Source organism: Hyperolius riggenbachi, chromosome 3, assembly GCF_040937935.1.
Source record: "Hyperolius riggenbachi isolate aHypRig1 chromosome 3, aHypRig1.pri, whole genome shotgun sequence".
Taxonomy (NCBI): Eukaryota; Metazoa; Chordata; class Amphibia; order Anura; family Hyperoliidae; genus Hyperolius; species Hyperolius riggenbachi.
The window spans coordinates 77,694,544-77,709,541 of NC_090648.1; the positions used below are offsets into that span (position 1 = coordinate 77,694,544).

Here is a 14,998-nt window from a genome sequence, read left to right on the forward strand (position 1 = left end):
AAGAAAGGCAATGTCCAAAGTCAGATTTTCAGTTGCTCCAAGCCCCTTTTGCAACTCTGCTGCTGATAGCGCTGATGTCCAGACTCTACTCTCAGTGGTATCTCAGTGGGTAGGAAAGTGATCAAAAGTCTCCGCGATAGGCTTGTACGCTTATAGGGTGGACTTGCCATAACCAAAAGGCTGTCCAAGCATGAGGACAGTGCCCCGTGTGAGGATTGAACTCACAACCTTCAGATTATGAGACTGACGCGCTACCTACTGCGCTAACGAGGCAGTGCTTTTGCCACTGTGCCGCACACGCGCCAGGTAAGTTGGCTCATGGTTTGCTGTCTAGACAGAGCTGATGCCCCCCTCTGGCTCTCAAGCTCCTTTTTCCCCCAGATGCATTCAGCTCTTACCGAACGCCTCCCATATGGTCTAGCGGTCAGGATTCCTGGTTTTCACCCAGGTGGCCCGGGTTCGACTCCCGGTATGGGAACGTCCTGCCTTTTGGCTAAGGTGCGCTCATCAGAATCAAGCTTCCCAGGTGAGCGTACCGGAGCCCAACAAAAGCCTTCTCCTTGGGGGCCTATTAGTGCAGGGGAAGAACGGCTGTTGGCCAGAAAAAGGTCCTCCCTCTGTAATACTGGCTGTTTTCTCTTCGCCCCATCTACAAAAGTTCTCGGCGGGTGACAAGAAAGGCAATGTCCAAAGTCAGATTTTCAGTTGCTCCAAGCCCCTTTTGCAACTCTGCTGCTGATAGCGCTGATGTCCAGACTCTACTCTCAGTGATATCTCAGTGGGTGGAAAAGTGATCAAAAGTCTCCGCGATAGGCTTGTACGCTTATAGGGTGGACTTGCCCTAACCAAAAGGCTGTCCAAGCATGAGGACAGTGCCCCGTGTGAGGATTGAACTCACGACCTTCAGATTATGAGACTGACGTGCTACCTACTGCGCTAACGAGGCAGTGCTTTTGCCACTGTGCCGCACACGCGCCAGGTAAGTTGGCTCATGGTTTGCTGTCTAGACAGAGCTGATGCCCCCCTCTGGCTCTCGAGCTCCTTTTTCCCCCAGATGCATTCAGCTCTTAGTGAACGCCTCCCATATGGTCTAACGGTCAGGATACCTGGTTTTCACCCAGGCGGCCCGGGTTCGACTCCCGGTATGGGAACGTCCTGCCTTTTGGCTAAGGTGCGCTCATCAGAATCAAGCTTCCCAGGTGAGCGTACCGGAGCCCAACAAAAGCCTTCTCCTTGGGGGCCTATTAGTGCAGGGGAAGAACGGCTGTTGGCCAGAAAAAGGTCCTCCCTCTGTAATACTGGCTGTTTTCTCTTCGCCCCATCTACAAAAGTTCTCGGCGGGTGACAAGAAAGGCAATGTCCAAAGTCAGATTTTCAGTTGCTCCAAGCCCCTTTTGCAACTCTGCTGCTGATAGCGCTGATGTCCAGACTCTACTCTCAGTGGTATCTCAGTGGGTGGGAAAGTGATCAAAAGTCTCCGCGATAGGCTTGTACGCTTATAGGGTGGACTTGCCCTAACCAAAAGGCTGTCCAAGCATGAGGACAGTGCCCCGTGTGAGGATTGAACTCACGACCTTCAGATTATTAGACTGACGCGCTACCTACTGCGCTAACGAGGCAGTGCTTTTGCCACTGTGCCGCACACGCGCCAGGTAAGTTGGCTCATGGTTTGCTGTCTAGACAGAGCTGATGCCCCCCTCTGGCTCTCGAGCTCCTTTTTCCCCCAGATGCATTCAGCTCTTACCGAACGCCTCCCATATGGTCTAGCGGTCAGGATTCCTGGTTTTCACCCAGGCGGCCCGGGTTCGACTCCCGGTATGGGAACGTCCTGCCTTTTGGCTAAGGTGCGCTCATCAGAATCAAGCTTCCCAGGTGAGCGTACCGGAGCCCAACAAAAGCCTTCTCCTTGGGGGCCTATTAGTGCAGGGGAAGAACGGCTGTTGGCCAGAAAAAGGTCCTCCCTCTGTAATACTGACTGTTTTCTCTTCGCCCCATCTACAAAAGTTCTCGGCGGGTGACAAGAAAGGCAATGTCCAAAGTCAGATTTTCAGTTGCTCCAAGCCCCTTTTGCAACTCTGCTGCTGATAGCGCTGATGTCCAGACTCTACTCTCAGTGGTATCTCAGTGGGTGGGAAAGTGATCAAAAGTCTCCGCGATAGGCTTGTACGCTTATAGGGTGGACTTGCCCTAACCAAAAGGCTGTCCAAGCATGAGGACAGTGCCCCGTGTGAGGATTGAACTCACGACCTTCAGATTATGAGACTGACGCGCTACCTACTGCGCTAATGAGGCAGTGCTTTTGCCACTGTGCCGCACACGCGCCAGGTAAGTTGGCTCATGGTTTGCTGTCTAGACAGAGCTGATGCCCCCCTCTGGCTCTCGAGCTCCTTTTTCCCCCAGATGCATTCAGCTCTTACCGAACGCCTCCCATATGGTCTAGCGGTCAGGATTCCTGGTTTTCACCCAGGCGGCCCGGGTTCGACTCCCGGTATGGGAACGTCCTGCCTTTTGGCTAAGGTGCGCTCATCAGAATCAAGCTTCCCAGGTGAGCGTACCGGAGCCCAACAAAAGCCTTCTCCTTGGGGGCCTATTAGTGCAGGGGAAGAACGGCTGTTGGCCAGAAAAAGGTCCTCCCTCTGTAATACTGGCTGTTTTCTCTTCGCCCCATCTACAAAAGTTCTCGGCGGGTGACAAGAAAGGCAATGTCCAAAGTCAGATTTTCAGTTGCTCCAAGCCCCTTTTGCAACTCTGCTGCTGTCATGCTCACCAGCAGGCATTCCGTCTGGCGAGACTTTGCTTCGTGCAGATGAACTCCCAAAGACGCAGACACCCAGGATATGATGCAAAGTGATGTTTTATTTACAGTGAAGGTATGTACATCAACAGTATTCAAAGTAGATTCCAGACCATGCAGGAACAAGCATGCAACATTATGTTCATGAAGCAGCTTTGCAGGAGTATTTACCCAGACAGGATTAGTAAGCTCAAGTCCACCAACAGGTATGTAAATATTCATCTGGAATACAGCATACAGGACAAGAGCAAACACACAGGTTATCACTCCAAGAAGTCAGGCAGGACTGGAACAAACAGACGGATTCTAAATCCTAGGACTCAGGCAAGACAGGAACAGGACTGGAGCAACCAGACAGATATACATCCTAGGACTCAGGCAAGACAGGAACAAGCACTGAGGCTGCACAAGCAGGGAGGACAAACAATGCGACAGCACAGGCTGCTGGGAAGTCTGGATCTCAAGTACTCCGCTAATGAGGCACTCACCTTGCAGGTGTTCAGACACTCCCATGTAATCTCACTGCAGCAGGACTGAGCCAAATGCAAAGCCAGCCCATAACTGCAGTGAGAAACAGAACTGGGAATCCTTGCACACACACATGCAATTCCATTGCAGCAATGTGCAGACAAAAACCGATGGACAGTCAGCCCATCACTGCAATGACAGGCAGAACTGGGGATCCTAACATTACCCCCCCCTTTAAAGGCACACTCCGGGTGCCTACCAAACATCAGGACAAACAGAAACATCCCAAAACCAGACACGCGTTCAAACACCACATCAGGATCATTTCTGCCAAAGCTATGCCCAATAGAACCGGAACCTTCAGCGCAATACCCATCTGAACCGAAACCTTCAGAGCGATGCCCAGTTAACCCGGAACCTTCAGAGCGATGCCTAGTTAAACCGGAACCTTCAGAGCGATACCCAGCTGAACCGAAACCTTCAGAGCAGTGCCCAGCTGAACCGGAACCTTCAGAGCAATACCCAGCAGAACCAAAACCTTCAGAGCAATGCACACTGCTAACTTGACCTACAGAGCCAAGTCCTACTTTCTCTGAAATCTCTAGAAACCCCACAGAGTCATCCAGAGTTCCCAGTGGAATGGAGTACCCCTCAGACATCCCATTTGGTCCACCAAGACCTATGGAAGTACCCAAAGAGACCTCAAAACCTGATTTGCAAGACATGGCAACTGTGTCTGAACAAGACAGGACAGTAGCAGTGTCAGAGCATGCTGGGACATGAGCAACTGCTGGGCATGCCGGCTTTAGAGCAACATCTGGGCCTGTTGAAGTACAGACAGCGACTGGGCATGCTGGAGCGCAGGCAGCGACTGGGCATGCTAAGACAAGGGCAACATCTGGGCATGCTGGAGCGGAGGCAGCGACTGGGCATGCTGACACAAGGGTAACATCTGGGCATGCTGGAGCGGAGGCATCAGGGCAAGCTATGACATGACTGATACCTGAAGTACACAGAGTGTTAGACAAATCGTCACAATTGGAGAACTCAAAAAGAGATTGTTCACCTTCCACAAATTCTGTAGACATTAAATCAATAACTGACTCAACACTGGACTGGGAACTGCTAGACAGAGAACCACTGCTAGACTGGGAAGAGCTGCTGGACTGGGAAGAGCTGCTGGACTGGGAAGAGCTGCTGGACTGGGAAGAGCTGCTGGACTGGGAAGAGCTGCTGGACAGGGAAGAGCTGCTGGACAGGGAAGAGCTGCTGGACAGGGAAGAGCTGCTGGACAGGGAAGAGCTGCTGGACAGGGAAGAGCTGCTGGACAGGGAAGAGCTGGACAGGGAACACAAAACTCCTCCATTCATAACATCCGACACAATTTCATTCTCCAACTTGGAAACATCAAGAGGTAAAGTCCCATGCTCTTCGTATGTAGCACAAGCTGATACCAACTCAGCCTTCACTGACTCTGACACAGTGTCGATACCTTCAGAAACGGTATGCACAGGTACGGGCCCAGTGACTGTATGTACTGGTATAGTGCATTCTGAGACCGGCACAATCATTCCTCGGATTGGCTCTGACTCACACCTGATGCACGCAAACTCAGTACTAGCTGGTATAGGTTCAGACTTGAGAAACTCAGAGACATGTTCTATTTTACCTTCCAGATCAGAGTTTACAAGAGATTCAAGAATTACGATATCCCTGGAAGGGACACACTTAGACTGGGAAACAAGAACATTATCATCAAGAACAGATTCATGGCTAAACATAGGTGCAGGCACTGTGTCTGTACCCATTGGCAGGTGACCTACCAGCACTGAGCCTGTCTCTTTATCGACTGACTCTGGCATGGCATTGGTAGCCGTGGGTTTAGCACAGACTGGCCCTGGCACAATTGCAGATTCAAAACTGAGCAACATCAATTCATCATGATTACACATAGGTATAGGCTCTGTGTCTGTACCCTTAGACATGGCATTCACCTGCTCTGGCTGGCTCTCCTTAATGAGCAGCACTGGCTCGGCACATGTGCTCATAGTTTGGGTACAAACTGGCCCTTGCACAATTGCAGATTCAAAACTGGGTAACATTAATTCAGGATTACACATGAGTGTAGGCTCTGTGTTTGCACCCTTAGACATAGCATTCGCCTGCTCTGGCTGGCTCTCCTTAACGAGCAGCACTGGCTTGGCACATGTGCTCACGGTCTGGGTACAAACTGGCCATTGTACTGACACAAGTTCAAACACAGAAACATTTTTATCAGAGTTCACACTAGAAACTTGGCATAAACTTTGATCAGGCTGTAAAGTATCGGCCAGCTCAGACTGGCAGGACTGCGACTGGACAAAGTTCAACTGGGCAGATGTGGCAGAGACAGTTTGTGATGCTGCAGACAGAGTAGAACTTAAAGTATCATGAGACTGGTACTCGGTTGCAGTACATGGTGAGTCTGTAGTCAGGGAAACAAGATGCTGGGTTTCCACAACAGCAGAACTAGATGACAAAGTCTCTGGCGTAGACAGATTGGCAGATAAAGGTTGTATTGCAGAGTCCAACACTTGGATACTAGGGGCAGATGAAGCAGTAGGTAACTTATATGGTTTTCCAGTAGGTAACTTATATGTTTTTCCGGTGCTATACCATGAAAAGAAACGGTCACATGGATGCATAGAGCCCCTCAATCTGTAAGCACTTGGAACAGCAAGAACATGGAACATGTGGAGCGCAAACCGGCTGAAACGAGAATTGCATAATGTAACGGAGCTATAGAACTTGAGGCGTTTTTTTACTTCAGAACTGGAGTCCGGAACAGAATGAAGCAGATGCATAGTAACAGAGTCCATTTCCTTAGATGATGGTGGAGATGCATCTTTATTCAACAAGGTTTGATCGGTGGTTGCTATGGACAACGGAATTACTGGTGTTGAATTTACCACACTTTTAATCTCTAAAGCTTGGGATGAGTAAAAAGTAGCAGTTTGAAGATCCTTTTTAGCAGACTGTGATACGGCAGTATTTAACAATTGGTTGGTGGTTGCTAAGGGCAACGGTAACACTGGGTTTGCAGATTCAGCACTGTTCTTAAGCACAGAATCCAGACAACATTGTGATGGGTGCAATGGAGACGTTAGAAAGTCTGTTGCTGCTGGTTGCAAGTCAGTTGAAGTATTTTTGTTTGCAGTTGCTAATGGCAACCGTATTGCAGAAACTGAAGTTTTACATTTTTTCATCTCAGGACTGAGTTTAGTATCAGACTGAACTGGATGCATAATAGTTTGAGGAACAGTTGCAGCAAAAACATCAGTTTGAGAAACTTTGCTTATTGTTGCTATAGACAATGGATCAACAAAAGCTGGAGTTGCAAAAGCTTTTTTCACAGGGTTATTTTCAGAACAAGGTGATGCATGCATAGCAATTTTTACCTCTGACATGGAGGAACCAGCATTTTGATAACTCAGACAGGTGGTTGCTACTGACAACGGATCATCCAGTACTTGATTTGCAGAGGAAGAAGTTGCAGCATCATTAACATGCTGAGTAGATGCAGATTGACTTGGCATGACAACAGTAGTTTGCTGAATAACATCAGATGCAATACACAGTTTATGCACAGGAGAGAGTTTAGCAGGCTGTTTTACAGGTCTTTTGAATGTCCCAGGATTGTCTGCCCTAAATGGACAAGCAGAAGTTTTAACTGCAGATTCAGGCACAGGTTCAGATCCATCTTTCAGAATTAGTTTCACTGCACCAACTGAACTTTTAATAGATTTCTTTGATTGACAAGACTTGGTTTTAGATTTATTACTTTGTCTTTTTGAAGGTTTAGCAGAGACAATGTTTCTGATTTGCATGAGGGCTGCAGCTGATTGTATAGGTTCAGAAGAAATTAATTCATCAAAGGTAGCACGAGGAATTGTCTTTCCTAACCAAACAGCACAAGCAAAATTCAAAAACTCCACAGGAACATTTACAAAACTGTCAGAGAAGTTCAAAGTTTCAAGGGCCCAATCGAGCAATTCACCCTCAAATAGGCAACGACAAATCAATGCAGACCAGGTAGTGTGTAGTGACAATCGAACAGCAGGCACTTGAAATAACTTTTGCAGTTCAGAACAAAACTCCAGAAACAACACAGAATCAAGTCTATTGAATTTTCTCTGAGGAATATAATCATACCTTCCGTTGTCCTGAGATCCGCTGGGAGTCGTTGTGGGCTGTCGCATTCTGTCATGCTCACCAGCAGGCATTCCGTCTGGCGAGACTTTGCTTCGTGCAGATGAACTCCCAAAGACGCAGACACCCAGGATATGATGCAAAGTGATGTTTTATTTACAGTGAAGGTATGTACATCAACAGTATTCAAAGTAGATTCCAGACCATGCAGGAACAAGCATGCAACATTATGTTCATGAAGCAGCTTTGCAGGAGTATTTACCCAGACAGGATTAGTAAGCTCAAGTCCACCAACAGGTATGTAAATATTCATCTGGAATACAGCATACAGGACAAGAGCAAACACACAGGTTATCACTCCAAGAAGTCAGGCAGGACTGGAACAAACAGACGGATTCTAAATCCTAGGACTCAGGCAAGACAGGAACAGGACTGGAGCAACCAGACAGATATACATCCTAGGACTCAGGCAAGACAGGAACAAGCACTGAGGCTGCACAAGCAGGGAGGACAAACAATGCGACAGCACAGGCTGCTGGGAAGTCTGGATCTCAAGTACTCCGCTAATGAGGCACTCACCTTGCAGGTGTTCAGACACTCCCATGTAATCTCACTGCAGCAGGACTGAGCCAAATGCAAAGCCAGCCCATAACTGCAGTGAGAAACAGAACTGGGAATCCTTGCACACACACATGCAATTCCATTGCAGCAATGTGCAGACAAAAACCGATGGACAGTCAGCCCATCACTGCAATGACAGGCAGAACTGGGGATCCTAACAGCTGCTGATAGCGCTGATGTCCAGACTCTACTCTCAGTGGTATCTCAGTGGGTGGGAAAGTGATCAAAAGTCTCCGCGATAGGCTTGTACGCTTATAGGGTGGACTTGCCCTAACCAAAAGGCTGTCCAAGCATGAGGACAGTGCCCCGTGTGAGGATTGAACTCACGACCTTCAGATTATGAGACTGATGCGCTACCTACTGCGCTAACGAGGCAGTGCTTTTGCCACTGTGCCGCACACGCGCCAGGTAAGTTGGCTCATGGTTTGCTGTCTAGACAGAGCTGATGCCCCCCTCTGGCTCTCGAGCTCCTTTTTCCCCCAGATGCATTCAGCGCTTACTGAACGCCTCCCATATGGTCTAACGGTCAGGATTCCTGGTTTTCACCCAGGCGGCCCGGGTTCGACTCCTGGTATGGGAACGTCCTGCCTTTTGGCTAAGGTGCGCTCATCAGAATCAAGCTTCCCAGGTGAGCGTACCGGAGCCCAACAAAAGCCTTCTCCTTGGGGGCCTATTAGTGCAGGGGAAGAACAGCTGTTGGCCAGAAAAAGGTCCTCCCTCTGTAATACTGGCTGTTTTCTCTTCGCCCCATCTACAAAAGTTCTCGGCGGGTGACAAGAAAGGCAATGTCCAAAGTCAGATTTTCAGTTGCTCCAAGCCCCTTTTGCAACTCTGCTGCTGATAGCGCTGATGTCCAGACTCTACTCTCAGTGGTATCTCAGTGGGTGGGAAAGTGATCAAAAGTCTCCGCGATAGGCTTGTACGCTTATAGGGTGGACTTGCCCTAACCAAAAGGCTGTCCAAGCATGAGGACAGTGCCCCGTGTGAGGATTGAACTCACGACCTTCAGATTATGAGACTGAGGCGCTACCTACTGCGCTAACGAGGCAGTGCTTTTGCCACTGTGCCGCACACGCGCCAGGTAAGTTGGCTCATGGTTTGCTGTCTAGACAGAGCTGATGCCCCCCTCTGGCTCTCGAGCTCCTTTTTCCCCCAGATGCATTCAGCTCTTACTGAACGCCTCCCGTATGGTCTAGCGGTCAGGATTCCTGGTTTTCACCCAGGCGGCCCGGGTTCGACTCCCGGTATGGGAACGTCCTGCCTTTTGGCTAAGGTGCGCTCATCAGAATCAAGCTTCCCAGGTGAGCGTACCGGAGCCCAACAAAAGCCTTCTCCTTGGGGGCCTATTAGTGCAGGGGAAGAACGGCTGTTGGCCAGAAAAAGGTCCTCCCTCTGTAATACTGGCTGTTTTCTCTTCGCCCCATCTACAAAAGTTCTCGGCGGGTGACAAGAAAGGCAATGTCCAAAGTCAGATTTTCAGTTGCTCCAAGCCCCTTTTGCAACTCTGCTGCTGATAGCGCTGATGTCCAGACTCTACTCTCAGTGGTATCTCAGTGGGTGGGAAAGTGATCAAAAGTCTCCGCGATAGGCTTGTACGCTTATAGGGTGGACTTGCCCTAACCAAAAGGCTGTCCAAGCATGAGGACAGTGCCCCGTGTGAGGATTGAACTCACGACCTTCAGATTATGAGACTGAGGCGCTACCTACTGCGCTAACGAGGCAGTGCTTTTGCCACTGTGCCGCACACGCGCCAGGTAAGTTGGCTCATGGTTTGCTGTCTAGACAGAGCTGATGCCCCCCTCTGGCTCTCGAGCTCCTTTTTCCCCCAGATGCATTCAGCTCTTACTGAACGCCTCCCGTATGGTCTAGCGGTCAGGATTCCTGGTTTTCACCCAGGCGGCCCGGGTTCGACTCCCGGTATGGGAACGTCCTGCCTTTTGGCTAAGGTGCGCTCATCAGAATCAAGCTTCCCAGGTGAGCGTACCGGAGCCCAACAAAAGCCTTCTCCTTGGGGGCCTATTAGTGCAGGGGAAGAACGGCTGTTGGCCAGAAAAAGGTCCTCCCTCTGTAATACTGGCTGTTTTCTCTTCGCCCCATCTACAAAAGTTCTCGGCGGGTGACAAGAAAGGCAATGTCCAAAGTCAGATTTTCAGTTGCTCCAAGCCCCTTTTGCAACTCTGCTGCTGATAGCGCTGATGTCCAGACTCTACTCTCAGTGGTATCTCAGTGGGTGGGAAAGTGATCAAAAGTCTCCGCGATAGGCTTGTACGCTTATAGGGTGGACTTGCCCTAACCAAAAGGCTGTCCAAGCATGAGGACAGTGCCCCGTGTGAGGATTGAACTCACGACCTTCAGATTATGAGACTGACGCGCTACCTACTGCGCTAACGAGGCAGTGCTGTTGCCACTGTGCCGCACACGCGCCAGGTAAGTTGGCTCATGGTTTGCTGTCTAGACAGAGCTGATGCCCCCCTCTGGCTCTCGAGCTCCTTTTTCCCCCAGATGCATTCAGCTCTTACCGAACGCCTCCCATATGGTCTAGCGGTCAGGATTCCTGGTTTTCACCCAGGCGGCCCGGGATCGACTCCCGGTATGGTAACGTCCTGCCTTTTGGCTAAGGTGCGCTCATCAGAATCAAGCTTCCCAGGTGAGCGTACCGGAGCCCAACAAAAGCCTTCTCCTTGGGGGCCTATTAGTGCAGGGGAAGAACGGCTGTTGGCCAGAAAAAGGTCCTCCCTCTGTAATACTGGCTGTTTTCTCTTCGCCCCATCTACAAAAGTTCTCGGCGGGTGACAAGAAAGGCAATGTCCAAAGTCAGATTTTCAGTTGCTCCAAGCCCCTTTTGCAACTCTGCTGCTGATAGCGCTGATGTCCAGACTCTACTCTCAGTGGTATCTCAGTGGGTGGGAAAGTGATCAAAAGTCTCCGCGATAGGCTTGTATGCTTATAGGGTGGACTTGCCCTAACCAAAAGGCTGTCCAAGCATGAGGACAGTGCCCCGTGTGAGGATTGAACTCACGACCTTCAGATTATGAGACTGACGCGCTACCTACTGCGCTAACGAGGCAGTGCTTTTGCCACTGTGCCGCACACGCGCCAGGTAAGTTGGCTCATGGTTTGCTGTCTAGACAGAGCTGATGCCCCCCTCTGGCTCTCGAGCTCCTTTTTCCCCCAGATGCATTCAGCTCTTACCGAACGCCTCCCATATGGTCTAGCGGTCAGGATTCCTGGTTTTAACCCAGGCGGCCCGGGTTCGACTCCCGGTATGGGAACGTCCTGCCTTTCGGCTAAGGTGCGCTCATCGGAATCAAGCTTCCCAGGTGAGCGTACCGGAGCCCAACAAAAGCCTTCTCCTTGGGGGCCTATTAGTGCAGGGGAAGAACGGCTGTTGGCCAGAAAAAGGTCCTCCCTCTGTAATACTGGCTGTTTTCTCTTCGCCCCATCTACAAAAGTTCTCGGCGGGTGACAAGAAAGGCAATGTCCAAAGTCAGATTTTCAGTTGCTCCAAGCCCCTTTTGCAACTCTGCTGCTGATAGCGCTGATGTCCAGACTCTACTCTCAGTGGTATCTCAGTGGGTGGGAAAGTGATCAAAAGTCTCCGCGATAGGCTTGTACGCTTATAGGGTGGACTTGCCCTAACCAAAAGGCTGTCCAAGCATGAGGACAGTGCCCCGTGTGAGGATTGAACTCACGACCTTCAGATTATGAGACTGACGCGCTACCTACTGCGCTAACGAGGCAGTGCTTTTGCCACTGTGCCGCACACGCGCCAGGTAAGTTGGCTCATGGTTTGCTGTCTAGACAGAGCTGATGCCCTCCTCTGGCTCTCGAGCTCCTTTTTCCCCTAAATGCATTCAGCTCTTACCGAATGCCTCCCATATGGTCTAGCGGTCAGGATTCCTGGTTTTCACCCAGGCGGCCCGGGTTCGACTCCCGGTATGGGAACGTCCTGCCTTTTGGCTAAGGTGCGCTCATCAGAATCAAGCTTCCCAGGTGAGCGTACCGGAGCCCAACAAAAGCCTTCTCCTTGGGGGCCTATTAGTGCAGGGGAAGAACGGCTGTTGGCCAGAAAAAGGTCCTCCCTCTGTAATACTGGCTGTTTTCTCTTCACCCCATCTACAAAAGTTCTCGGCGGGTGACAAGAAAGGCAATGTCCAAAGTCAGATTTTCAGTTGCTCCAAGCCCCTTTTGCAACTCTGCTGCTGATAGCACTGATGTCCAGACTCTACTCTCAGTGGTATCTCAGTGGGTGGGAAAGTGATCAAAAGTCTCCGCGATAGGCTTGTACGCTTATAGGGTGGACTTGCCCTAACCAAAAGGCTGTCCAAGCATGAGGACAGTGCCCCGTGTGAGGATTGAACTCACGACCTTCAGATTATGAGACTGACGCGCTACCTACTGCGCTAACGAGGCAGTGCTTTTGCCACTATGCCGCACACGCGCCAGGTAAGTTGGCTCATGGTTTGCTGTCTAGACAGAGCTGATGCCCCCCTCTGGCTCTCGAGCTCCTTTTTCCCCCAGATGCATTCAGCTCTTGCCGAACGCCTCCCATATGGTCTAGCGGTCAGGATTCCTGGTTTTCACCCAGGCGGCCCGGGTTCGACTCCCGGCATGGGAACATCCTGCCTTTTGGCTAAGGTGCGCTCATCAGAATCAAGCTTCCCAGGTGAGCGTACCGGAGCCCAACAAAAGCCTTCTCCTTGGGGGCCTATTAGTGCAGGGGAAGAACGGCTGTTGGCCAGAAAAAGGTCCTCCCTCTGTAATACTGGCTGTTTTCTCTTCGCCCCATCTACAAAAGTTCTCGGCGGGTGACAAGAAAGGCAATGTCCAAAGTCAGATTTTCAGTTGCTCCAAGCCCCTTTTGCAACTCTGCTGCTGATAGCGCTGATGTCCAGACTCTACTCTCAGTGGTATCTCAGTGGGTGGGAAAGTGATCAAAAGTCTCCGCGATAGGCTTGTACGCTTATAGGGTGGACTTGCCCTAACCAAAAGGCTGTCCAAGCATGAGGACAGTGCCCCGTGTGAGGATTGAACTCACGACCTTCAGATTATGAGACTGACGCGCTACCTACTGCGCTAACGAGGCAGTGCTTTTGCCACTGTGCCGCACACGCGCCAGGTAAGTTGGCTCATGGTTTGCTGTCTAGACAGAGCTGATGCCCCCCTCTGGCTCTCGAGCTCCTTTTTCCCCCAGATGCATTCAGCTCTTACCGAACGCCTCCCATATGGTCTAGCGGTCAGGATTCCTGGTTTTCACCCAGGCGGCCTGGGTTCGACTCCCGGTATGGGAACGTCCTGCCTTTTGGCTAAGGTGCGCTCATCAGAATCAAGCTTCCCAGGTGAGCGTACCGGAGCCCAACAAAAGCCTTCTCCTTGGGGGCCTATTAGTGCAGGGGAAGAACGGCTGTTGGCCAGAAAAAGGTCCTCCCTCTGTAATACTGGCTGTTTTCTCTTCGCCCCATCTACAAAAGTTCTCGGCGGGTGACAAGAAAGGCAATGTCCAAAGTCAGATTTTCAGTTGCTCCAAGCCCCTTTTGCAACTCTGCTGCTGATAGCGCTGATGTCCAGACTCTACTCTCAGTGGTATCTCAGTGGGTGGGAAAGTGATCAAAAGTCTCCGCGATAGGCTTGTACGCTTATAGGGTGGACTTGCCCTAACCAAAAGGCTGTCCAAGCATGAGGACAGTGCCCCGTGTGAGGATTGAACTCACGACCTTCAGATTATGAGACTGACGCGCTACCTACTGCGCTAACGAGGCAGTGCTTTTGCCACTGTGCCGCACACGCGCCAGGTAAGTTGGCTCATGGTTTGCTGTCTAGACAGAGCTGATGCCCCCCTCTGGCTCTCGAGCTCCTTTTTCCCCCAGATGCATTCAGCTCTTACCGAACGCCTCCCATATGGTCTAGCGGTCAGGATTCCTGGTTTTCACCCAGGCGGCCCGGGTTCGACTCCCGGTATGGGAATGTCCTGCCTTTTGGCTAAGGTGCGCTCATCAGAATCAAGCTTCCCAGGTGAGCGTACCGGAGCCCAACAAAAGCCTTCTCCTTGGGGGCCTATTAGTGCAGGGGAAGAACGGCTGTTGGCCAGAAAAAGGTCCTCCCTCTGTAATACTGGCTGTTTTCTCTTCGCCCCATCTACAAAAGTTCTCGGCGGGTGACAAGAAAGGCAATGTCCAAAGTCAGATTTTCAGTTGCTCCAAGCCCCTTTTGCAACTCTGCTGCTGATAGCGCTGATGTCCAGACTCTACTCTCAGTGGTATCTCAGTGGGTGGGAAAGTGATCAAAAGTCTCCGCGATAGGCTTGTACGCTTATAGGGTGGACTTGCCCTAACCAAAAGGCTGTCCAAGCATGAGGACAGTGCCCCGTGTGAGGATTGAACTCACGACCTTCAGATTATGAGACTGATGCGCTACCTACTGCGCTAACGAGGCAGTGCTTTTGCCACTGTGCCGCACACGCGCCAGGTAAGTTGGCTCATGGTTTGCTGTCTAGACAGAGCTGATGCCCCCCTCTGGCTCTCGAGCTCCTTTTTCCCCCAGATGCATTCAGCTCTTACTGAACGCCTCCCGTATGGTCTAGCGGTCAGGATTCCTGGTTTTCACCCAGGCGGCCCGGGTTCGACTCCCGGTATGGGAACGTCCTGCCTTTTGGCTAAGGTGCGCTCATCAGAATCAAGCTTCCCAGGTGAGCGTACCGGAGCCCAACAAAAGCCTTCTCCTTGGGGGCCTATTAGTGCAGGGGAAGAACGGCTGTTGGCCAGAAAAAGGTCCTCCCTCTGTAATACTGGCTGTTTTCTCTTCGCCCCATCTACAAAAGTTCTCGGCGGGTGACAAGAAAGGCAATGTCCAAAGTCAGATTTTCAGTTGCTCCAAGCCCCTTTTGCAACTCTGCTGCTGATAGCGCTGATGTCCAGACTCTACTCTCAG

The 14,998-nt window shown here is 50.9% G+C and overlaps 27 non-coding genes across 27 annotated transcripts; 13 read left to right on the top strand and 14 right to left on the bottom strand.

Moving 5' to 3' along the window:
• Positions 1-200: 200 nt before the first annotated feature.
• Positions 201-273, bottom strand: TRNAM-CAU (transfer RNA methionine (anticodon CAU)). The gene has a single exon. It is a non-coding gene; the product is annotated as a tRNA-Met (tRNA).
• Positions 274-406: 133 nt separating this feature from the next.
• TRNAE-UUC (transfer RNA glutamic acid (anticodon UUC)) lies at positions 407-478 on the top strand. The gene has a single exon. It is a non-coding gene; the product is annotated as a tRNA-Glu (tRNA).
• Positions 479-873: 395 nt separating this feature from the next.
• TRNAM-CAU (transfer RNA methionine (anticodon CAU)) lies at positions 874-946 on the bottom strand. Its single transcript has one exon. It is a non-coding gene; the product is annotated as a tRNA-Met (tRNA).
• Positions 947-1,079: 133 nt separating this feature from the next.
• Positions 1,080-1,151, top strand: TRNAE-UUC (transfer RNA glutamic acid (anticodon UUC)). The gene has a single exon. It is a non-coding gene; the product is annotated as a tRNA-Glu (tRNA).
• A 395-nt stretch (positions 1,152-1,546) lies between these two features.
• Positions 1,547-1,619, bottom strand: TRNAI-AAU (transfer RNA isoleucine (anticodon AAU)). Its single transcript has one exon. It is a non-coding gene; the product is annotated as a tRNA-Ile (tRNA).
• A 133-nt stretch (positions 1,620-1,752) lies between these two features.
• Positions 1,753-1,824, top strand: TRNAE-UUC (transfer RNA glutamic acid (anticodon UUC)). The gene has a single exon. It is a non-coding gene; the product is annotated as a tRNA-Glu (tRNA).
• Positions 1,825-2,219: 395 nt separating this feature from the next.
• TRNAM-CAU (transfer RNA methionine (anticodon CAU)) lies at positions 2,220-2,292 on the bottom strand. The gene has a single exon. It is a non-coding gene; the product is annotated as a tRNA-Met (tRNA).
• Positions 2,293-2,425: 133 nt separating this feature from the next.
• TRNAE-UUC (transfer RNA glutamic acid (anticodon UUC)) lies at positions 2,426-2,497 on the top strand. The gene has a single exon. It is a non-coding gene; the product is annotated as a tRNA-Glu (tRNA).
• A 5,876-nt stretch (positions 2,498-8,373) lies between these two features.
• On the bottom strand, positions 8,374-8,446 carry TRNAM-CAU (transfer RNA methionine (anticodon CAU)). The gene has a single exon. It is a non-coding gene; the product is annotated as a tRNA-Met (tRNA).
• Positions 8,447-8,579: 133 nt separating this feature from the next.
• Positions 8,580-8,651, top strand: TRNAE-UUC (transfer RNA glutamic acid (anticodon UUC)). Its single transcript has one exon. It is a non-coding gene; the product is annotated as a tRNA-Glu (tRNA).
• A 395-nt stretch (positions 8,652-9,046) lies between these two features.
• On the bottom strand, positions 9,047-9,119 carry TRNAM-CAU (transfer RNA methionine (anticodon CAU)). Its single transcript has one exon. It is a non-coding gene; the product is annotated as a tRNA-Met (tRNA).
• Positions 9,120-9,252: 133 nt separating this feature from the next.
• Positions 9,253-9,324, top strand: TRNAE-UUC (transfer RNA glutamic acid (anticodon UUC)). Its single transcript has one exon. It is a non-coding gene; the product is annotated as a tRNA-Glu (tRNA).
• Positions 9,325-9,719: 395 nt separating this feature from the next.
• Positions 9,720-9,792, bottom strand: TRNAM-CAU (transfer RNA methionine (anticodon CAU)). Its single transcript has one exon. It is a non-coding gene; the product is annotated as a tRNA-Met (tRNA).
• A 133-nt stretch (positions 9,793-9,925) lies between these two features.
• TRNAE-UUC (transfer RNA glutamic acid (anticodon UUC)) lies at positions 9,926-9,997 on the top strand. The gene has a single exon. It is a non-coding gene; the product is annotated as a tRNA-Glu (tRNA).
• Positions 9,998-10,392: 395 nt separating this feature from the next.
• On the bottom strand, positions 10,393-10,465 carry TRNAM-CAU (transfer RNA methionine (anticodon CAU)). The gene has a single exon. It is a non-coding gene; the product is annotated as a tRNA-Met (tRNA).
• A 133-nt stretch (positions 10,466-10,598) lies between these two features.
• Positions 10,599-10,670, top strand: TRNAE-UUC (transfer RNA glutamic acid (anticodon UUC)). Its single transcript has one exon. It is a non-coding gene; the product is annotated as a tRNA-Glu (tRNA).
• A 395-nt stretch (positions 10,671-11,065) lies between these two features.
• TRNAM-CAU (transfer RNA methionine (anticodon CAU)) lies at positions 11,066-11,138 on the bottom strand. Its single transcript has one exon. It is a non-coding gene; the product is annotated as a tRNA-Met (tRNA).
• A 600-nt stretch (positions 11,139-11,738) lies between these two features.
• On the bottom strand, positions 11,739-11,811 carry TRNAM-CAU (transfer RNA methionine (anticodon CAU)). The gene has a single exon. It is a non-coding gene; the product is annotated as a tRNA-Met (tRNA).
• Positions 11,812-11,944: 133 nt separating this feature from the next.
• On the top strand, positions 11,945-12,016 carry TRNAE-UUC (transfer RNA glutamic acid (anticodon UUC)). The gene has a single exon. It is a non-coding gene; the product is annotated as a tRNA-Glu (tRNA).
• Positions 12,017-12,411: 395 nt separating this feature from the next.
• Positions 12,412-12,484, bottom strand: TRNAM-CAU (transfer RNA methionine (anticodon CAU)). Its single transcript has one exon. It is a non-coding gene; the product is annotated as a tRNA-Met (tRNA).
• A 133-nt stretch (positions 12,485-12,617) lies between these two features.
• On the top strand, positions 12,618-12,689 carry TRNAE-UUC (transfer RNA glutamic acid (anticodon UUC)). The gene has a single exon. It is a non-coding gene; the product is annotated as a tRNA-Glu (tRNA).
• Positions 12,690-13,084: 395 nt separating this feature from the next.
• On the bottom strand, positions 13,085-13,157 carry TRNAM-CAU (transfer RNA methionine (anticodon CAU)). Its single transcript has one exon. It is a non-coding gene; the product is annotated as a tRNA-Met (tRNA).
• Positions 13,158-13,290: 133 nt separating this feature from the next.
• TRNAE-UUC (transfer RNA glutamic acid (anticodon UUC)) lies at positions 13,291-13,362 on the top strand. Its single transcript has one exon. It is a non-coding gene; the product is annotated as a tRNA-Glu (tRNA).
• A 395-nt stretch (positions 13,363-13,757) lies between these two features.
• TRNAM-CAU (transfer RNA methionine (anticodon CAU)) lies at positions 13,758-13,830 on the bottom strand. The gene has a single exon. It is a non-coding gene; the product is annotated as a tRNA-Met (tRNA).
• A 133-nt stretch (positions 13,831-13,963) lies between these two features.
• TRNAE-UUC (transfer RNA glutamic acid (anticodon UUC)) lies at positions 13,964-14,035 on the top strand. The gene has a single exon. It is a non-coding gene; the product is annotated as a tRNA-Glu (tRNA).
• Positions 14,036-14,430: 395 nt separating this feature from the next.
• Positions 14,431-14,503, bottom strand: TRNAM-CAU (transfer RNA methionine (anticodon CAU)). The gene has a single exon. It is a non-coding gene; the product is annotated as a tRNA-Met (tRNA).
• Positions 14,504-14,636: 133 nt separating this feature from the next.
• TRNAE-UUC (transfer RNA glutamic acid (anticodon UUC)) lies at positions 14,637-14,708 on the top strand. Its single transcript has one exon. It is a non-coding gene; the product is annotated as a tRNA-Glu (tRNA).
• Positions 14,709-14,998: the final 290 nt, after the last annotated feature.